Source organism: Athene noctua, chromosome 6, assembly GCF_965140245.1.
Source record: "Athene noctua chromosome 6, bAthNoc1.hap1.1, whole genome shotgun sequence".
In the NCBI taxonomy this organism is placed as follows: Eukaryota; Metazoa; Chordata; class Aves; order Strigiformes; family Strigidae; genus Athene; species Athene noctua.
In genome coordinates this window covers 25,261,689-25,283,593 of record NC_134042.1, presented here as the reverse complement: position 1 = coordinate 25,283,593, position 21,905 = coordinate 25,261,689, and positions in this window count along the sequence as shown.

The window sequence follows — 21,905 nt, the reverse complement described above, 5'->3', positions numbered from 1 at the left end:
ATAAAGGCAAGTACTGACCTGCTTTTTGTACCATACTCTGGTGATCAGAGCATTTCCCCTAGGTGCAGTTATCTCCTCAGGCTGAGAGAAAAAGCAAGGTCAAATACAAAGCTCCCAACAGCTTCACTGTCTGGCTGAAAACTCTTCTTGGGACACACATTCTTCATTGGTTGTTGGAGCTGTTAAATAGCAATCCTAAAATCTGCCCACTCCTGTGAGTGCTTGAGGCAAGAGGTTCAATGATCATACTCACAATCCCCAGTTCTCTCAATCGTTTTTTTTTCTCTAAAAATGACTTAAGCAGTTGCCAGGAAAGAATGCGGAGTTCTTCAGCCCACGTGGAAGAAAGTTACAGCTGGAATTGTGAGAATCTGGAAATCAGTCTTTCCTTTGTGTTAGCTTAGGCAGCTTCACGCTCACCTGCTAGGAACATTATTCTGAGTTAATGAACTCCTCCTATGTCTTGATCCTGGGTAGTTAAAAACTTGTAATGTTCAGTATTATCGTATCCAAGATTCTTTATGAATTTAACTACTAGGACAAAAGTTTCCATTCTGAATATGCAAATGTCTTCAGTGCCTCTGAAAATTAGATCATGTCTCTATCTAGTCAGTGCCTAATTTTACAGTTGATGTTCAGAAATGTTTGCCCAACCTCTGTATTTTCTGGTTTTTGTTTGTAAAAATGGAACATTAATACTTAATTGCTTCTCAAAACTTTGTGGGAATTAATGCTTCTAAAGCATTTCAAGAATGAAAAGGACCATATAAACTGACAACTACTGTAATTAAGTATGAATTATTTAAAATGAAAAATTTGTATTGCAAATGAACTGCTGGAGCAATATATTGAACAAACCACCAAAAACCTCACTAAAATTACTAACCAAAACACAAGGCTTAGACATCTTGCAGTACCACCTCTTAGCAAAGTACAGAGCATCAACTGAGCTGTAGTAATTGACCATATGTGCGCACAGCCTTGCTCTCATGGAAAGCAGTTTCACGTGACATATTTTACCTTGCATTTGGAGCAGACAGGAGTATGCACATGGTCAGTCAGTTAACACTGACTTAATGAGAAGCCCTCAACAGCAGTTTCATAGCGACTGCTAGTGACTGACATCTAACTGTTATTCTGTGTCGTCTTTTTTGCAGTATCCAGATTTTTTTTACTTCCAATATTTCAAATGTAGGTTCTGTGGGGCAGTAACCACTGTTTTATTATATGGACATAGAACAGTTAGGCTTAAACTCTTGCACTGGCATATGATCCAGTATGGAGAAATGTCAGTGATAGTACTACTACTACTAAACTTAACATAGTTAAAAAGGAATATGACACTTCAGGGTCTGTATTAGCAAGCTGTTGGCTTTTGCCCTAAGTAGCTAGAGCATAGAGCTCTAGTTCATGACACCTACAAGTGTACTTGAAGCATTTCTAGCACTCATTTTTTAATACAGTGTGGTTGTACATGCCTTACATCTACTTTTTATTCCTGGTTATTTTTTATCTTAGTTTTGAAGCACTTTATATGAAATTAATTATATATTAAATAGCAAATAGACTCTAACTTCCTTCTAGTTTTCTCTTCCAATCTGTTCTGTGAACACTGTCTTTCAGTTTAAAAGTCAGTGTATTAAAGTGATTTAGCTCTTTTCCTATTTGTAAAATGACACCTCATTTTAAGGACATTTACTATGAATAACTATATGTAAACAGGTGCAAAATGTAAATATGATTTATAGTAAATACCTTAAGTGAGTCTTTTCTAAATGAAACATAGACAGTGGATTCAGTTTTGAGAAAGGGAAACTAATAATTCATCTATAATATGGTATAATAATATTTTGACATTTAATAACAGTATTCTACTAATAAACAGTTACCAATATTCAATATATATTTTTAAAAGTAGGGATGCTATTATTGCAAGTTTTGCAGACATTTTACAATCTCATTCTATTCAGAAAAAGACCTGATGGCTGGAAAATGGCCAACATAATGCCATTATTGAAGACAGACTCTGGGAACACTTCAGGAAATTATACACCATTCAGTCTCAATGCCTTTTGGGAGAAGAGAATCTTAAAAAGCATTTTTGGACATTAAATGGTTACCATTTAGAAAAGCACAGCTTGATGAAGGATAGCCAATATTGCCTCAGGAATGAAAGGTCATGCTTTACTATCTTCTGAATTTCTTTCGGGTTGTACATAATCAGGGGAACAAATAGATAGCATACATTTGGTTTTCATTTTCAGAAAGCATTCAGGAAAATTTTAAATCAAGGACTAATATAGTGTACTGTGATGTTGGTAAGGGAATAAAGTAAATAATTTTTCTAAGAGGACAACTTTATTATTCTGAAACAAATAGGAGTAGAGCAACATGGGTATTAATGATAGGGTCTGTACTTCCATTTTATAGATATTTAGTAACAATAGTAATAACAAGATCAGGCTATCCAAAACTACGTTATTTAAATCACAACAGAGTACTTAAGCATGTATATAACCCTAAGCAGATGCTGAAACAGTGTTGTTAATGTAAGTGGAATTACTCAGGTGGTTAAATGATTTACAGAGAATGGCATGTTCAGCCCCTTCTAACATAAGCTCAGAGAATCCAGATCTAAAAAAAAAAAAAAAAATCATTCATATGAAAAAAAGAAGCAATTTCTGCAACATGTTCACCAGGAAGCTAATCTGATAGTTACAGAACACAGTTTTTTAACATTTACCCTCTTAACACTTACAAAATACTGAGATTTCACTTACAAGTTTCTGATCCATCCAGCTTCGTGATCCCACCCTCTACAATTTGTTGTGCCTCAGTTCAGAAAATTTTGTGGTATCATCAAGATTTTTCATAAACAACTGACAATTTTTAGTGTCTCTATGCTGGGACATGGGAGCAAGAAACCTTTGAAATATGTGCCCTACAGAAAACAGGTGAGTATTTCCACCTCTAAAAATCACTCCCATTTTAAAGAAGTCCCAAATTTATCATGAAAAGATGGAGACACCCAAGACTGCAAGAGGTAACCTTTCATGAAATTTTTAACTAAGATAAACTGTAATTAAAGTAGCTAAGATCAATTGTGCAGCACACTCAATAGAAATACATTTTTCATGATGTGGAATTCTCAACTTTAGATAGAGATATATAGATATCAACCAAATTTGGAGTACTATAGAATCTGTTCAGTAAAGTTCATTATTACCTCAATTTACATTAAACATATCACTACCACAAGGCCCAAGTACATAATGAGATAATACATAATATAGACCAGAACAGATTTAGCTAAAAAATTCTCTGCTATTTCTTCCTCCAGTCCTTTCCTGTTTTTTCTCCAATATCAGTAGCAGTCTGAGATTTAAACTTGACATCAGGCTTCATCCTGAAAATTATTACAGAAAAAAATCCTTCAAACTGATTTATAGCTGACTGCAATTCTAGAAATATTATAACAAAACAGTGAATTTGTTTGCACAGCAGCATTAGGCTTTTCATTTCTTCCAGGACCTATGCAGACATCCGACTGAGATATGCATGCTATAGTTAATATATTATAAATGTGTTCACATTACCTTTCAACCTCTTACTTTTTTGGATTGTTTGGTAAGAGAAATCCTAACTAGGAAAAACAGGAAGACTGACAGGATTAAAAGGATGACAATATGTAGGAAGAGTTTAAACAGTTACTCTTGATATAGCCTTAATCTGGGAATTCAAACATTATTCAAATCATTTGATAAAGGCAGTACTCTGAAAATAAAGCATAAGAAAAATACAAGATAGATCTCTGTCTCAAAGAGATCTTGGACATCCAAAATTGTTCACTCAATTCACTGAAAAAAGGAAGTCAAGACAAAACTCATCAATTAATTAAAGCAAACCCCATCATCTCATTGTGATTTAGGATACACAAAGTTCATACAGAGAGAGAATACCTTCTATAAGACAAGCCGGTGGAGGTGGGAAAGGGGACAAACTTCGAGGCAGTCTCTGATCACAGCTCTGCAGGGGTAACAGTTTGGTGAGAAGACTGCTCCCAAAAGCTCACCTCTCTTTTGCAACTGCACCAGCTGTTCTGATATACCTCTTTCTCCATGCCCTGTATCTCTGCCTATTCTTAGATCACCGCTATTACAACAGTGCTACTATTTCCAGCTGAAGGCAGGGAAGACTGACAGAGGATGTTTAAATAGGGGAAAGTGAAGCTAAAAGCTATTTGTAGGATAAATCATGCAACTACTCACTCTTGTAAGCCCTGCTTATTTATACTCCCATTTTAAACATACCCTGAGATTACAAAGTTAATAGAAATGTATTCTGTGACTACTAGTACAACACAGTGCTCACAAGATGGTAATTAGCTTGATGCAATACTATGCTTTATCACAGAGTACTGCAAGCCTACTCTAAGACAACAGAAAATATATATAAAAAAAAAGTGATTTATTAGATAAATAATGCAAGGTGGATACAGTAGCAGTTTATCATGTGGGTGGATGGAAGCTGCACAGTTTATGCGGCTTCTGTGTGGAGGAGGAACCAGTCTTATAGCAGGTGGACAAACTACAGGAGTCAGAGGAGGTGTTGAACTTACAGGACAGAGTAGAAGAGGAAAAAACCGAGCACTTACACAGTACAAAAAATAGAGACGTTGAGAGAACAGACTTAATCAAGACATTGAATAGCATGAAGAGAAGAAATTACAGAATTGCCAAGGCACCACTGCTAGAAGCTCAGCTGAAACAAAAGAAGGGGCGGGGGGGGGGGAATTGGAATAGCTCAGTTATGAGCCTAAAATCAATCTCATTTGTAATACTGAGATCTGAAAGGAAACTCAGATGACTGGGATGTTAAAATCAACGGTTATTGCTTATTTAAAGACTGAAGGGGGAGAAATGGTAAACTGGTTTAAGGCCAGGAGTGGCCTACCTTTGCTCCTCCTCAGAGGGCTCCCCTACAAGAGCTCTCATGATTCTCATCTTTCCCATATGAAAACATCAGTGGATTGCCTAGAAATCCTAGTTGATAATGTTTTCATTCAGACTGTTGCTTCTACTGTGTTTCCATCTTGGACCTGAACAGTGAGAGGTAAAGGGGAATCATTTGCAGAATTAAGCATTAGTTGTTGCCTGGGCACAAGGGTTCATGAGGAAATTTGATGTGTGAATGGAATAAAATCCAGTCTAGAAATCAATCGAATCAAATGTGAGAAGAACATGAATGAAAAAATGTGATCAGTAATTGTGAGCTGCTTAAGAACATTTTAATAGATATCTCTCAAAACATTAGCATAACAAGGAAGAAAGGGCAGACTGATTATGAAACAAACCTAGCCTACAGACAAGTGAAAGCAGCTGTAAAAATAACTGATAAGTGAATTCATACTTCACTTCATAAAATAAATGGAGGAACAGAAAAGATAAGGGTAGTGGATACACATCAGAGAAGATAAATTAGAGCAAATTAATAAGAATTAAAACCACACAGAGTTAAATTTTAAAACTACATTTAAATAGATAGGGAACAAAAGAAATCCAAAGAGTGAAATTGGGACTTTATTAGATTGAAATGGCAGAACTAGTTACAATTACACAGAAGCTCTATATCAATATTTAGATTCTCTATTTTGAAAAGCTAGCAGATATATTCGTATTATCACCTGACGGTGATACTAATTCAAGAGCAATTACAGAAATTTTGGCTCAGGCCTCCTCACTCAAAGGTTCTGTCTCCAAATAAGCAGCATAACTATAAGGGCCCAGTATGACCAGACCTCATCACAAGGCCTTGGCTTTTCTGACTGGGAGACTTCTTCCATCTCTTGTTGAAACAGTGAGGAATATCAAAGTCTAGGCTCAGGTAGAGGTAAAGCACAGCTCAGTCTGACTTTGGCCAACGTGATTAGAGGACCCTGATGGGAGGATGATCTTAGGTTTCTTGACCCTGCTCCCCCAATACATATGTGAACGTTTACATCTCTGACCCACGCTTCTTGCACACCAGTATGCGCACTGACCCCACTTCTACAGAAAGGGAGGACATTTCTGCTCAGAACTGCCCTACAACTGAGGGGATAGGCCTGTGGCTAAAGGTGTCTCAGGCAGAAGTGCCTGACAAGAAAACAGATACCAAATAATCTCCATTGTTTGGCAATGGGGTTCCAGCAAACATGGTTTTTATATGGTCTGGTTTTGTCATAGGAACAAGGAAAATGACAGGAAATCTCTCAATGGGAGGCACTGAATCAGAAATCTGTGATGTTGTTAATAATTTAAGAGGATATGGCAGAAATTCAGATGAGATTTCTCCCTGCAACACTGTGCTCAAGCTCAACCTTTAGTAGTAACAGCTGTTTGGGCTCTCAGTTTCAGGTCTGTTCTAAGAAGGATGCCTTGAATTCGGATCAAGTTACATCAAGTTACATCAAGCTACTGACATAATTGATATTTGTAATTAAATGCTTCAAAATCATGTTCAAAATCATGTTCATGTATTTTCTACCTTAAGAATGCCCTTCTCAGGAACTGTGTAACTAGCTCAGCAGGGACTCAATGACACACTGCCCACATCTGGTCCATTTCAGAGTTGCTTTGAATAGATTTCTGAAATACCATGATCATGCTGGTAACACGAGCTGTCCAAACCAATATTTTAAAAAATTGACTTGTTGGATCTTTTTAAGTGTCTACTTCTTTGTAAGGGGTCCTTATCACCTCTGTCTATTCTTTAGAAGGAGAATACTGCATTTCAAAGTGGGACTATGAGCTGTACTCACCATCTTGCAATTACATGCAGTGACATGCCTGTCAGCGGTTCTACCGTCCAAGTCCACATCCAGGCTACTAATACTGTGTAACATGTCCTACAAGATAAAATAATAGCAAGATTCCCTTGACATTCTGCTGTACCTATATCTCTTTAACCCTTTTCCAGCCTCTAAATGTCATTTCCTTGAAGGTGAGGCTTCCTTTGATGTCTTGCTATTAATAATGAAATTCTTGTTAGAAAAGATTTTGGCATCAACTGTTTTCCTTCCCTGAAAACTTTTTTATCCCCGCTAATTAATTTAAAGCCAATATGTGAGCTTTAGGAACAATCATAACTACAGCTACAGCCTATGTGCAATGCAGACTCTAATGCAAATTATATAGTTCTCAGTACCTTTATACTTCCACCTGGTCAGATCAGGAATACTTCTGAGAATATAAGGTTTAGCCTGGCCCAGTGAATACATGCCAATGATAACTGTGGCTTCATGTGACCTGCATGCACAAGTACAGGAGTAATGAGTAAAGGGAGAGGGTGTACGTCACTTTTTTTCCTTGCTGCTGATTCAATCTTTTTTAGAGGCAGTTTGTTTCATTTCGAAGTGAAATATAAAAATCTCACTTAAGTTTCATTAAAATTGTCTTTAAGGTAAGGTAGTTTGTGTCTTAGCTACTTAGCATTCATCACATGGGTGTGCCTGACAAACTAGAGCTGACTAGCTGAAGCCCTGTGAATTCATATGCTTTCTGCACACTAAGTTCTGTCTGTAGAGAAGCCCAGAAAGGAAGTTAAAGAGTGATTTGTCCAAGTTCTGTAAGGTTTTTACTAAAGAAAAATGAAGTTTGATCAATGCTTTCAGTTTGGGCAAATCAATGTCTGAAATTAAAGGCTACATAAATTTAGACTAAAGGTCCCATTTTTTTCATTGTTATGATAATAATTGAAAGATCATACTCAGAATTTTGGTAATGTTTTTCTCTCTGGGAATGTTATAATCAAGTATAGCATGTTTTGTCAAACATACACTCTAATTCCAGAAGTAATTCATTCCAGGAAATTCTTAGATCTATGTTATGTGGGAGGTCCAGCTAGAGAATTGCAATGGTTTCTACTGGCTTTATACTATACAAACAACCTAAGAACCTGTGACTGAATAGTTGTTGCTACACCACTCCTGTTTGGGGAAGAAGTATTATGGTTACAATGCTCTTTCAGTGGCAAAGCTCATTTTAACTACAGACTAAAGTATCAGACCTTAGAAAGAAACTTCTGATTTGGCAGTTTCACCCATTCTGGCTCTTTGTATGTCTTTAATAACTTCACATTTCTTTCTAGTTTTACTAGATCACTATCACTGAATAAAATTACAAAGAATTATCAGTACTTTAGTAAATTGACTCATTTATTTAGGATAGAACATACTGATATGTCATATATAAATTGACCATTGAAGTCTAGTAATTCAGTGATTAATGCATGACTCATGCGTATATGTTTGTCCAAGTAATGAAACTGTAAAGCAAGCATTCAGTAATATATCTTCTTGCCCAGTATTATAGTTTTAAATAATACTGATAGAAGCCCAGACATGTGAAGATTTGCTATCACCTAAGACACAAATGTTGTGTTTTAGGTGTCTTTTGATCACAAAGAAATAAGATTTAAAGCAAAGTTTCAGTAGTTAAAAACTAGATAATAAAGCTATTACAGGATCTTCTGGTTATAGTATAAGAAAGAGTGCTCAAGCACATCACTATATGTAGTTTAAATATCTGTCTCCTTCCACTTTTTATACCAAAATTGATACAATTTCACCTTGGAGACAGCTTTAGGATAGAGTTTATGCATGAAATCAGCTTTTCTACTTTTCAAAAGCACAAATGTGTCAGGATCTGTCACCCTTTTATCTTTGTGAAGAATGCTAGGCTAAACTGAATCTGATTCTTGGACAAATGTAAAAACTGATGAGGATGCAAGGGATCCTAACCTTTGTAAACACTGGCATAATCTGCAGAGGGACAAAGAGAGAGAGAAAGAGAATGTGAGACATTGGTGAAAGAATTCACAGTGCTTAGAAGTCCCAATTATGGGCCAAGATCCCATTTGCATTGTTTAATAACAAAAGATACTTCTTGCCCCAAAGCACTTACAATAAACGCGGATTTGAAATTCATTTTCAAGGAATGCTAGGGTACTTGTGTGTGCCCTGTGTTTAATATATAGGCAACACACTTTTGGAAATGGCATGTATCAGTGGAATAAAGCCAGCCTAAGTCTGCATATTGTTAAACTGTTCACAAGATAAAAATTATTGTGTTATATTGGCAATGACTTAATTTCTTCATTAATGAATTCCAGTTGTTAAATGCCTTTCTACATTAGCTATAGAATTTATACACCTGACAGTATCTGAATGAGAAAAATAAAAGATTTTGCATTCTGTCACTGAATGACCTTGATAGCCATAATAGAAATTAGAAAATATGTTCTATATTTGTTATGACAAATGTATTCTCCAAAGTATTACAGTAATTATTTTTAAGATCATAGTAATTTAAAGTCCCTCACTTCTTCAGGTACTCTGGCCTTGGGTGATTGCTTGAACCTTCACATATACACATTACCTGCAAAATCTTTGTATGCGTTTTTAATACTCCAAACTTCACTTTCCTTGAAATATGTTTAAATATAGTGTGGTTTAAATGAAAGGCCAGATGATGATATTTCATGGTCTTTCATGCCACAGCTGAAGTAAAATGAAACTGTCCACCAACTCTTAATTTTTATGAAAATCTTTTTATTTTCCCTTTTAATGAAAGAAAAGAAGTGAGGTCTCAAAGATCTTTCACATGCAGCATCAACCACCATTGTTTCAGTCTCATAGGTCTGGATCGAGGAATGAAATTTTCCACCATTAGCTTCCATAGCTCAGTTCTTTGCAGCACTGGTAATGGATGAACTCATCCCCATATCTCATTACAAAATCATTTCAAACAGTGTACAGCACTGCTGGCACCCTTGGGACTTTGCCATTCTTCTGTGCACAAACAGCCTTCCTGAGAGCTATGATGGTCTATGGAACTCTCTAGGAATTTTCAGTTCTTTCCCATGTGTTTTTCTATTCCCAGTCCCCACTCCTTTCTGTATACTGATTTTGGGAAGCTACTCAAGGGAACAACGTTCCTCCCCAAATCTCCCCAATCTGGATCTACAGCACTGTAATCAGCTCTAATGTTTCATGCAGACAATGAAATAATGTTGCCTATAAAACTACTGGAGAAGCACAAAGCCTTCTCAGACATAAGGCTTTGGCTCCATTTCTTGTCCCTTAACGTGTCAGTCACAGTAGGCATCATGCCCAGAACTCCCTCTCATATTTCCCACCTTCCTTTTTTCCTTAAGCTATTTGAAATTCTTGTACCTATAAGGTGCAAACCTCCTCTTCTTTCCCAAACTGCTTCTTATGTAAGCCATCACCTGGCTTCTTTCTTCCTCGGATTTCTTCTCCCTCTTCAATCAAGGTTCCCAGTGTCCCACCTCTTGCATCTGTTCACACATGGGGACCAACAGCATTAGGCTGGAAGAGCTTATATCTGCACTGCCTCCTGGCATATAACTGCAGTACCTACCGAAAAGGGCATCTCGCTGTGCTACCATCACAGGACGGTGCACATATTGCATCACACGACTTCTTTCCCCATGACACCTGATCTGTGAACCTCAGCTATCAGAAAGGAGCTGTTGGATGTATCTGAGCCCTATCAAGAGGAAGGCAATTCCACAGAGCTCAGAATGTCATCATTCTGCTCTCCAAAATGACAAGAACCAGTTCTTCTCTCCTAGTTATCATAGGACTACATGACTTCCTCCTTGGCTCTAAAGATTCGTCTTCCTCTTTCTGCTGGAGTCTGTCAGCAAACCTGAGCAGATCTCCCACAAACATTCTTTGAGTATAGGTGATTATTTATTTATATATTGTTGATATTTATAGGTGATATATTTAGATAGGGCCTATACCTTCCTAGCGTTTTACATTATTAAATCCATCCTTTACATCCACAGTAGCTACAGCAGGAATTATTTTTGTCTTCTGAGCACTTACAAAGAATTCAAAACAAGACTTCCTCTGACTTCTTACTGCCAAAGTACTGTGTACTTGAGTGTAGTCTAAAATTTGCCAGAGGTACTTCCAAAGGTTATGCAAGGCCGTGATTCAGAGAAATGGCGGCGAACATCTATGTCAGAAAGTGAACTGTGCTCAGCTGCATACACTGACTCAGCTGTTATGCAGACACCTGGCAGATACAGACCTTCAGCTGCCATCTGTGCTGCCTGTATTGTGCAATCACATCCCTGTAATCTTAGAGTAAAAATGGAGGGGAAGAAGTAGCAATAACTGTGGAGAAAGAAGAGTGCAGTAAGTTTCATATAACCTCTAATATCAAGAAGTGTAGGTCACAGAGTAGTTGATTTTGCTTGCCATCAAAGCAATTTTCACAGTAGGTGATACACAAAATTATCCTAGACTCATTCAGTTTTTTCGAATAATCGAGGAGAATTACACACACATAAAACTCATGTTATATATAGGGCAGTAATAGTCATTACCATAGGAACTGTCTGTCAGATGCCTGCTTGCAAAGAATCCTTCAGAGACATCACAAGGAGAAGCCATTAGGTTTTTGTAATCTGCAGAGGGTAATAAATTCTGAGTGACACTATTGGTAGTTACTTTTTACATCAGCATCTCTACTTGCTGATAACTGCCCCTTATCTTCTCCCTCTAGAAAGAAAAAGCAAAAAAGGATGTCTCTCAGCAGGAGGTTTTATTCTTTAATACCCAGCTCTGTATCACATGCGCAGGAGCTCATCCCAACACCAGAAATTTAAGATAGGGGAAAGCAATAATGCAAAATCAATGTAGTACAGTGGTGGCCTCCTCGTGCCTTTTGAACTAAAAGGGAGACAACCAAAGGACAACTAGGTTGAAAGTTCCTGCAGTTAATTCTACGCCTTGTTTATCTTTCCAACCTTTCCCAGAACTCCTCAGAGCTTTCCAAGTTAAGCTGGGTTGCTCTCAGTATTAAAAGGTTTCAGAATGGTGCTATGTGGAATAAACGGTGTAAATTAATAAATTCATTTGTTCAATGGCAATCATGCTTTCAGCTTTTATAATTGGGCTTTTGTTCTCAGGCCTTTTCATATGTCTTTTCCTTAGAGGTAACGTCATATGTGAGAGCTAAAGCAGTTCTCTCATAGACAGCCCTCTGCTCCTCAGATGCCAGGCACAGATTAGCCAAGGAATTACTTCTCCCTCCATTTTCTTCTCTGTACCTCTGTTTGGTTTCCGTATCTGGTTTTGGCCAGGTTTAGAGGCTATATGGATTATATATGTTCATTATTGTATTCGGAAACTTTTTTGAACAATATGTGTCTGTTAGTCCATAAATACATGTATTTTTAATATGAATATATTTCTCTAATTTACTTTCACTTGCTTTTTTACAAATTACTTATTGCATCTAGTCTTCAGGGCAAAACCAAGCTCTTCCCACATGTTAGTATATTCAGTATGTAAAACTTCAGTATGTTAAACTATTCTGCAGCTCCACAGAATATTAAATGATATTTCATAACCTGTGATTGTTTTTCCTTACAGAGTTGCTAAGGTAACATGATGGAACTTGTGGTTCAGTTTTGTTCAGCTGACTGTTTATTACATTTTAAAAATAAAAGATTTATTATATTATTTTATTTATTATTTCTATAACCTCTGCAATTCTCCATGGGCTTCTATTCCAGAGACAAAGGCAGCCTGGTGTTTGGGAGTTCCTTTTCTCAGGGGTGATGATATGGGGGAGAGGTATATAGAACTAGATAGTAGATCATTAAGTGGCTTGTTGCTCTTACAGAAGACTTGAGATATTGGGTCATCAGTCGAATTTCCTTTGTTTTGCTAGTACATGGTAGATGCTTGTTCCTTCTGCATGATTAGCTTAACATTTGTCACTATTCTTTGTTGAAGCCCTTCTTCTCAACCATGCTTGGGCCAGACACATCCTACCCCTTCAGGAGAAGCAGCAAGCCTCCCATGACCTGACCCTGACATTCTGTGCTAAGGCTTCTCCTATCTTACTGCTTCTCAGGGTACCTGGCAAGCTTGGGAAGTGCCTCGGTTGCATGTTAGGCCAAGCACAATCAGCTCGACAGGCATTGCTGCCTGTGCTTTTCACCCTCCCCATTGTGCCTGCAATTCCACTTCAATGTCATCACAATTCCTTGTATTCAACAGCTTCTGTACAAGCTACCCACTTCAGTGTTTATTTTACTGATTCATGAATATTTTAAAACACATTCCTCTTGGAATCATAGAATCACATCTTTTAATTAAAAAGTCAGGTGACCATCAAATGCCTATAGATTGTAGTTTCATCACACACAGGCTGTTCTGAAGATACAGTCTTTAAGGAAACTCAGTTTCAAGGCTTAGACGAGACCTTTCTCACCCATCACTTCAGTAACTCAAACCTGCTGCTTCCATTGAATTGGGAAAATGGTATGAAAGCATGAAGTACTTATTAAGTTTAATGTTTTCATTCACCTAGTTTACTGCCTTCCCATCTGCCCTTTACTTGCAGAGGACTTAAAATAAGGTAGGAGCTAAAGGAAATGTAGTCATCCTGCTGTTGTCTATTTAGCTTTCATTAAGTAAGTTGGTGCACGGCTCACACTCATTCTCAAAACCAGCCCATCATCTAAAAGTATTTACATAAGACTCTGCATTATATACCAACCTCTGCAACACTAGTATTAGCTACTTACATCTGCCAAGGCTGACTAGTAAGTGCTTTACAGTATCAATTCATCCTAAGCAAAAAGCATGTTTGAGTGCTGCAGTGCTCTTGTTAATGCCAATAAGAAGTATCAGAGCTCATATGACACCTAGCAGAAATTAGTACCCACATTCAAAGAAAAGCTTTTGTTATTTTCCAGAGTATTATGTGGACTTTATTGAGATGACTGCATCTGACACCTGCTGTAATATAAAATGCAGCTATAATTAGCCAACTGATGCTCTCCGCAGTTTAGGTCGAATCCCTTCTGTGGGAATTATGCTTTAAAATATTCAGAACTCCAAGTGGCTCTCATTACATTTAATTTTTACTTAGAATTAGGTGGTCTAGAAAAAAAATTTAGGATTGTAATAGCCCCCCGCTGAATGCCACACAGCAACGTGAAAACCCATAGATTTTTTTCCAAATAAAAAAATGAGAACAGCAGACTACACTACAGCCTCAATTGAAGTCTGGCTTTGCTTAATTGTACTTTTTGCACTCATCAGTCTCTCCTCTTCAGAGCAAGCTACAAAAATTGCCTGAATAGCCAAAGAAAAGTTTCCCACAGTCACTGGCCACAGAAAAACACCATTGTCCTTCCTCACAGTTTGATGGACAACATTTCTATAAATGGGTAGCCAGTCTGTCAATGGTACCCTTGCTGAAAAGGCAAAAGAAGAGAACAGATTCTGCCAATATCTGACAAAGCATGTTAACACATAATCAGGCATTCACTAGTCAGGCAGCTGCCCCTGGGACCTTCATAACACAGGTGCCTTTAAGCCATTTCCTATTCACAGATAAAGGAAACAAGCAGGAGATACCTGGGAAAGGAGCAGTCTATTGTGGCCTGTCAAATGTCCATCTTCTAGGCTGCCTGCATAAAAACAGAAAGAACATAAAGAAAACCTCAGCCTTAACTGCTAAATTATAAAACAGCAAAATACTCTCCAACTCCATAATCTTAGTTTAAATAATTAAAAAGGTTAGTAAAGGAGCACCATGCATTATATGAAGCACCTTCATTCTTTTTCCTGCATCAAACCAAGCAAAAGATCTGTCATATCCCCAAGGACAACTAGAACAAAGCCAGCAGTAGTGGTCCCAGGACTATCACCGTCACCCATGACAGATTGGGTATGTTTTTTTCCATGCCTAATATGCTCACTTCTTCACCCATCTGATGTTATTAAATTCATTCTTTAACTGAGGAAACTGGAATTTTCTGATGGACCAGTCTAGCGTGACTAAAAAATGATTAAGCTGCAGGACAAGGACTTTTTCCCTTTTTTTTACCAACTTTCTCTTAGTGAGCCTAACAAACAAGTGACATTTCATAGTCATTATTACTTAAATGTCACTAATAGAGCAATCATTTTAGCAGTGAGTAGATCATGATAAGACAATAGTTAGCTTTATGCAGAAGAAAACATTTCTCTTTTGTGATTGTGCATAAATGTGCCCATTTTATACACTCAGCATATTAAATTCCAAAATCTATAGCCCCAAGCAGGAACTCAGTTTACATTTAAGTAATCTCATTGATTTTTCATGGTGATTTTAAATAGCACTGCCTCCGTGTTCAATGCTAAACACATGGAAAAAAATTTATCAAATTCTATGGGATTTCCTGATGGAAGCAACTCATGGAAGCAATACTGAGAAAAAAGTATCAAGAGATGTATCAGAACCACTGGAATTACCCTGATGTTTTTGGCAGGCTCCTGCAGATGATGCACTGTCTCTGAGAACATAAACTGCTGCAGTGCAGCATAAAGCACTTGCAGCAGAAACCAGAATATGGCATGGTATGACAAATAGGTATGGAATGCTCGTCTGTGCACTTCTTCATGAAAGAGTGCTCATATCTTTCTTTCTCTTCAAGCAAAAATGTTCCAAAGAGCACAGTTATGATTTCTCACAATTAACATTCTCTAAGCAGATCTACTCTTTCACACTGGGTTTTTATATGTATATTTATATGAATTTAAAACAGGAAATTTTCTGAGTTCTTGCAATAAAGTGATTCAACTGGAATTCATAGCCATAATGAAATTAATCTGAAGCCAAGAATTAAAAAGATTAAGATAAAATACAATATTATAAAATGTAAATGAAAAAATATCTATGATACCCTTTGTAATTTTTTCTTGGTCAGTTTTGAGAGTTCCATGTACTATGAGGTTTCTTAGCATTGCTCATACCTGTGCAGCTGAGCTGGAGCTACACTTTGCAACATTTAAAAAGGAGTGCTTGTTCTCTGTTGAATCAGCCTCAGGTCATTATCAAACTTACAACCTAGGCCCAGTCTTCCAAAGGCTTTTACACACAGGCTTAGCTTTATGCACATGAATAGTCCTTTAGAATTCATTAGAATGATTTGTGCACAAAGTAAGCAGGTGCATGCCTAGCTTCACTGAAGGATTGGGACCCAAAATGTCAAAGACTCCATATTCCCTATTAACAAATGCCTCTTCTGCATTAGAAAAATACTGACAGTGTAAAGATGAGTGTGCTCTTTTGTTTTGCCTGTTTACTATAATACAATGGAGATCATTCAAATAACTTTATAGTTACTTTATATCCAAAAAAGTCATTATGTATTTACTCGTACAGATGTAGAAGTTGAAGAATACTGCAGGTGCTGTGAACACAGACTGATATATCCAGAGGAGCTTAAAGGACTTAGGTGCCTATCTTACATTGTAATATGGATATATTAACTCCTTAAGGCTATTTTGAGAGGTTCAACTCAACTACATAATATAGGTCCCTAATTTCAACTATCAGTCTATGAATCTTACATCTAAAGCAGATCTGGATCTGGTTCCTGAAGTTGATGGAGGAGCCTGCTAGATACTGAATGATTGATCGGACCAATAATAACAGATGTGGCCTATTAGACGGTAACTGTCCAACTACTGGGGTATAGAAATTTATAAGCTAAACTACTGAAGCAGGAGGTAAATTTAAATTTGAGCAACTTAACAGTTCCACAGAAAAGGCTAGGAAGTCTGTATGTTTGGAAAAGGACTTGGCTCCCAGCTAACTGTGAAAAGCTTATACATAGCACAGCTGAAGAACCCTATTTTAAATATTCCTAAGCATCCATCACTATTATTTCTTTTAAAATAATAGCCAAATTATACTAATAAAGATGCAAGCTACAGCCTTTAAATCAAGCACTCAGCAATCAAGGAATCCCAAAAGTTAAGGTTTCTCTGAAGTAAATGTGCTATATTCCTGTTTCCCTGTTAAATATAGATTTTCAAGTATCCCATTAAACCTGAGTTAAATATATAATATGTGCAGCATGTACATATTAATGCAGTGGAAAATTATTAATTTTTAAACTATCTTCAGATATGAGTGCTTAATTGCACAATGCTTGTGTCAGTTTATTGACAGTTTACAGACAAGGGAAACACTGTGCGGATAGACACATATTCTGCAAGGCACCTTCTACATTTTCATGTGATAGCCTTTGAAGGAAACTATAGAAAGGAGGTTTATAACCAAAGCTTTCAAAGTAGCTATAGAAGTCTACAATTTGTGAACACAGAATTACCAACTGACTTCTAAGAAGAGCTGCTGAGGTGGGCCTTGCAGAGGTCAGTTCTTGATCGCAAATTATATAACTGAACTGAAGAGTTTTTTGTAGAGGACGCTAATCTTATTTGCAGACAGCAGCAAGAAATAGGGGGAAGGCAGGTAGATAAACTTAAATATGGTGTAAAATTTCTAAAGTTTACACAAAGACATGAAAAATAATGACCAAAGTAAGGCAAAGCATGAAGCACTATCAGAAAATCTCAAGGCTATATAATATTCAGAAAGGAAGGGCCATGGGTCTATATGCAAGTCAGGATAAGGTCACTAAACAGAAAATGGGCAACAGCCTCATGAAGATTGTTGCATTTTGTTAGGAGTGATGAAATTACTGCAAGTCATAAATATAAGATAGGTTGGGGCTTTTTTTCTTTAAGTGCAAATACATCACAGCTGTATTTCCCACAGGACATTTCATACAAATCCTATTCCAATCCTGTCTGAACAGGGCTTTCTAAATTTTGATAAAGTGAGAAAACCACCAAAAAGTCAGTGAAGACATTTGCTTTGAAGGAATGCAGCTCCTATTGGAGAATTAGATTTGCAATTCAGAGCCTTTATTTGACATGGCTACATTTTAAGGAAGCAGGCTGAGTTTTTTCAGCTGGGGTAGGGCTTAAAATTAGGCACCAGCTTAAGCATCTTGTTGAACAAGAATCCATAACCTTGGTTGGAGCAATGCCTTTTCCTGGGTACCCAGGTAGCAATAGAAGTGAAATGCTCTTCTTCTGAAATTAATGCTTGGAAAAATAAATAAAAACTTTTATTCTGGAGGGGACTTTGTTATGTCCTATTCTATTCTAATCCAATGAACAGGATACTATCAATTTTCTATTTATAAACTGCGAATTTAGAGCAGCACTGATAATCTGAGTATTAAGGAAAACTACATTTACAGCAGTCAGTGCCAAGCTGCACCACTTGCCTGGGGCTCTGGGAAGAATTCAGGGTATTGTTTTTATCATTGAAGCCCCAAATGATTTCAGTTTAATTTTTTTCTGAAGTGTTGTCTCTTTTGCCTTTCTATGTGCTACAGCTGACATAAGCAGAAGTACACAGCATGAGCTTTTCAATTCAGGAAAAAAAACTGCTTATACATTACACAGGCTCCTTAGCTCAGCACTTCACTCTTTAGCACAACAAACCTCAACCACTGGTACATTCTGCAAAGCATCCACCTTTCTTTGGATGTTAGTTAGGGACAAAATTAAAGTGTGAGTTCAGAAATTATGTTAATGTAGTACTCAACAGAAAAAATAGTGCTAGTATTTGTTAAAGTGGTGACCAGCAAACAGAACTTGTGTTAATTTATTAAAATTTGCTGTGATTTTAAAATGCTTAAAGGCACCTAGAGTTGGATAGAGGTATATCTTTATCATTTTACAAACCAAATAAAAAAAGAGCAATAGTCCAAAACCAAAAGAAAATTCTTTTCCATTTCAAAATGATTTTCATTCAAACAATGATATTTTACATTGAAGAACTTAGTGGTTTTGTGTTTATAGTTTTCAAGGTGGTTTTGGTGGGAGAGGCTTTTATATGCCTCAGAGATCCATTTCCAGGATCAAAGCTGCAGAAGATTTAATATTATTATGATAACTCTATCCCTGAATTTTGAAAGCAATTCCAGATTATTCCCTCCCTTGGTAGTCATATTATTAAAATATCTGAAAGTGGACATTACTGCCAAGTAACACATATTTAAATCTTCTGATCCCTCTTTCTAAACTAGTATATCTATCTCCAGCAATCCACTTGCCAGTTTTCTACAAATTCTCTCCAAATTACCAGCATCTTTCCAGCAATGAGAGCTTCCAATATTTTATTGTTTCACCAGCTTTAGTAAGCATGCCATGTAATTTCCTCTGTCTTTATGGGAGGCCTGGATTTACTGTGGCCAGATTTACTGCCAGAGGCGACTGCTAGTGTGTTCATTTTTACTGTGCACTACACACAGTGAGCATATAATCATCTTTTGGAACCATTCTCCTCTGGTCTGTCTCTTCCATTAGATATGAATGTTTAACATACTTTGTCTTAGCTGTATTTGCACATGTTTTTTCCCTATTCTTATTTTCTCACATGGTCTCATTTTTCTAATCTCTTAAATCACTTTGGATTATTTCTATTCTGTTCAGGCTTGCATAATGCATTACATAATTTAATCTGTGAAATTTCAGATACCAAATTTATTCAGCTAGAAGCTGCCACATGGATCAAGGCCTTCTGAGACAGTGAAACTCGGAAGAAAATCTGTGCCCTCTTTACTCGTAGGAATCATTATTGTTAAGAGAAGACAGTTGCCATCAACAGGAAGAAGGCCAAGATCTAGTTTCTGCTTAGTAAATAAGAGGTGGATATCAACAACTCTACAGACTACTTCATGGTCTTTTGCTTACTTTTCTTGTAATGATCACTGAATAAATAATGATACATCACCCCCACGTCTCTTGATATCCTACTCATTCATTCATCCTCCCTTATATTTCCATGTATATGGTAGCATAACCTCCAGTACTTTTCTGACATCTGTAGAATCACAGAATGGTTTGGGTTGGAAGGGACCCTAAAGACCATCTAGTTCCAACCCCCCTGCCATGGGCAGGGACACCTTCCACTAGCCCAGGTTGCTCAAAGCCCCGTCCAACCTGGCCTTGAACTCTGCCAGGGAGGGGGCAGCCACAGCTTCTCTGGGCAACCTGTGCCAGTGTCTCACCACCCTCACAGTGAAGAACTCCTTCCTTATATCTAATCTAAATCTTTCAGTTTAAAGCCATGTAGATCACTAAGGGCATATCACTATGCCCTGTAAAAAGTCCCTCCCCATCTTTCCTGCAGGCTCCCTTTAGGTACTGGAAGGCTGATATAAGGTCTCCCCAGAGACTCCTCTTCTCTAGGCTGAACAAACACAACTCTCTCAGCCTGTCTTCATAGAAGAAGTGCTCCAGCCTCTGATCAACTTTGTGGCCTCCTCTGGACCTGCTTGAGCAGGCCCATGTCTTTCTTATGCTGGAGGCCCCAGAGCTGAACACAGCACTGCAGGTGGGGTCCCATGACAGTGGAGCAGAGGGGCAGAATCATCTCCCTTGACCTGCTGGACACACTTCTCTTGATGCAGCCCAGGATAGGGTTGGCTTTCTGGGCTGAAAATGCACATTGCTGGCTCATGTTGAGCTTCTCATCAACGAACATTCCCAAGTCTTCTCCACAGGGCTGCTCTCAATCCACTCCTTGCCCAGCCTGTATTTGTGCTTGGGATTGCCCTGACCCATGTGCAGGACCTTGCACTTGGCCATGTTGAACTTCAGGAGATTTGCACTGTCCCACCTCCCCAGCCTGTCCAGGTCCCTCTGGATGGCTCATCCCTTCCCTCCAGCGTGTCGACCGCACCACACAGCTTGGTGTCGTCAGCAAACTTGCAGAGAGTGCACTCAGTCCCCCTGTCCGTGTCTCCAGTAAAGATGTTAAACCAGTGCTGGTCCCAACACTGGTCCCTGAGGAACGCCACTTGTCACTGCTCTCCAATCAGACATCGAGCTGTTGACCACAACTCTTTGAGTGTGACCATCCAGCCAATTCCTTATTCACCGAGTGGTCCATTCATCAAACCCACATCTCTCCAATTTAGAAATAAAGATGTCATGCAGGACAGTGCCAAACGCTTTGCACAAGTCCAGATAGAGATATATGCTTATCTATTTTTCATTTGAAATGTTTTGTACACTAAAACAACCTCTTGCTAGAGGTAAAGATAACATGCTCAAAAGCAAAGATCTCAGGTCTCTCAACTAACAAAGCTACATCTAGGCACTGCTAAAGTAGGCATTTAGTTGCTCCATCACTCCAAGAAAGCTGCATTTTTCGGAAGTGGAATTTATCAGGTAGCTGAGTATTCACCACTTAAAGTTAAAACTTGGTTCACAAACGTCTAGAGTTGATATATCTTTGCAGGCCATTTGAGTCAGGGTAAATTGCCTCCTCTGACACTGAGAACTAACAATCAATACCAGGGTGTTACATCTGTGCTCCATATTCTGTTCTGGCTAGCAAATTACTTAGATGTTTATTCAGTGTTATAGTGCTGATAGGGGTAGGAGAAAGGAGATTGTATTGTCCTTTATTCTTGAAAGCTTCATGGTTTGATAAATTAGATGATTACATTTTGCAGAGTTGCTTCAGCTGCCTGTCCAAAGATAAAACTGCAAAAGACAGGGCAGTCTGAAGCAGCCAGTCCTTGACCATAAAATGGGATTAGCATTGTTGGATAGAACTGCAAAATAAAATTTCAGTCTTTCTTAACTGACTACCATTCTGTGTATGTGTTCAAGATACTGTCATTTGACAAAAACAGTATCTTCACAGGAATTACATAAATTTCCCTACACTTCAGAGCTTCAAATCAGGAACACATTCTGCAGCAAGCATTTCTGAATCCAAAGAACAGTTATCATCTGAATCCAGCCAAATGCCATCTAGCTCACCTCAGATAAGATATTCTTGTACAATGCAGCTCTCCATGAAATATATTTGTAATCATTAGCACTGAAGTCCTCAATCTTGGAAGATTGGAAGAACCAATCTTCCTGTGGAACTGAGCAGAACTTTCTCTGAATATTCTCAAATATTTGACAGCTGAATGGAGACACAGATTACAATGTCTTCAGTTTA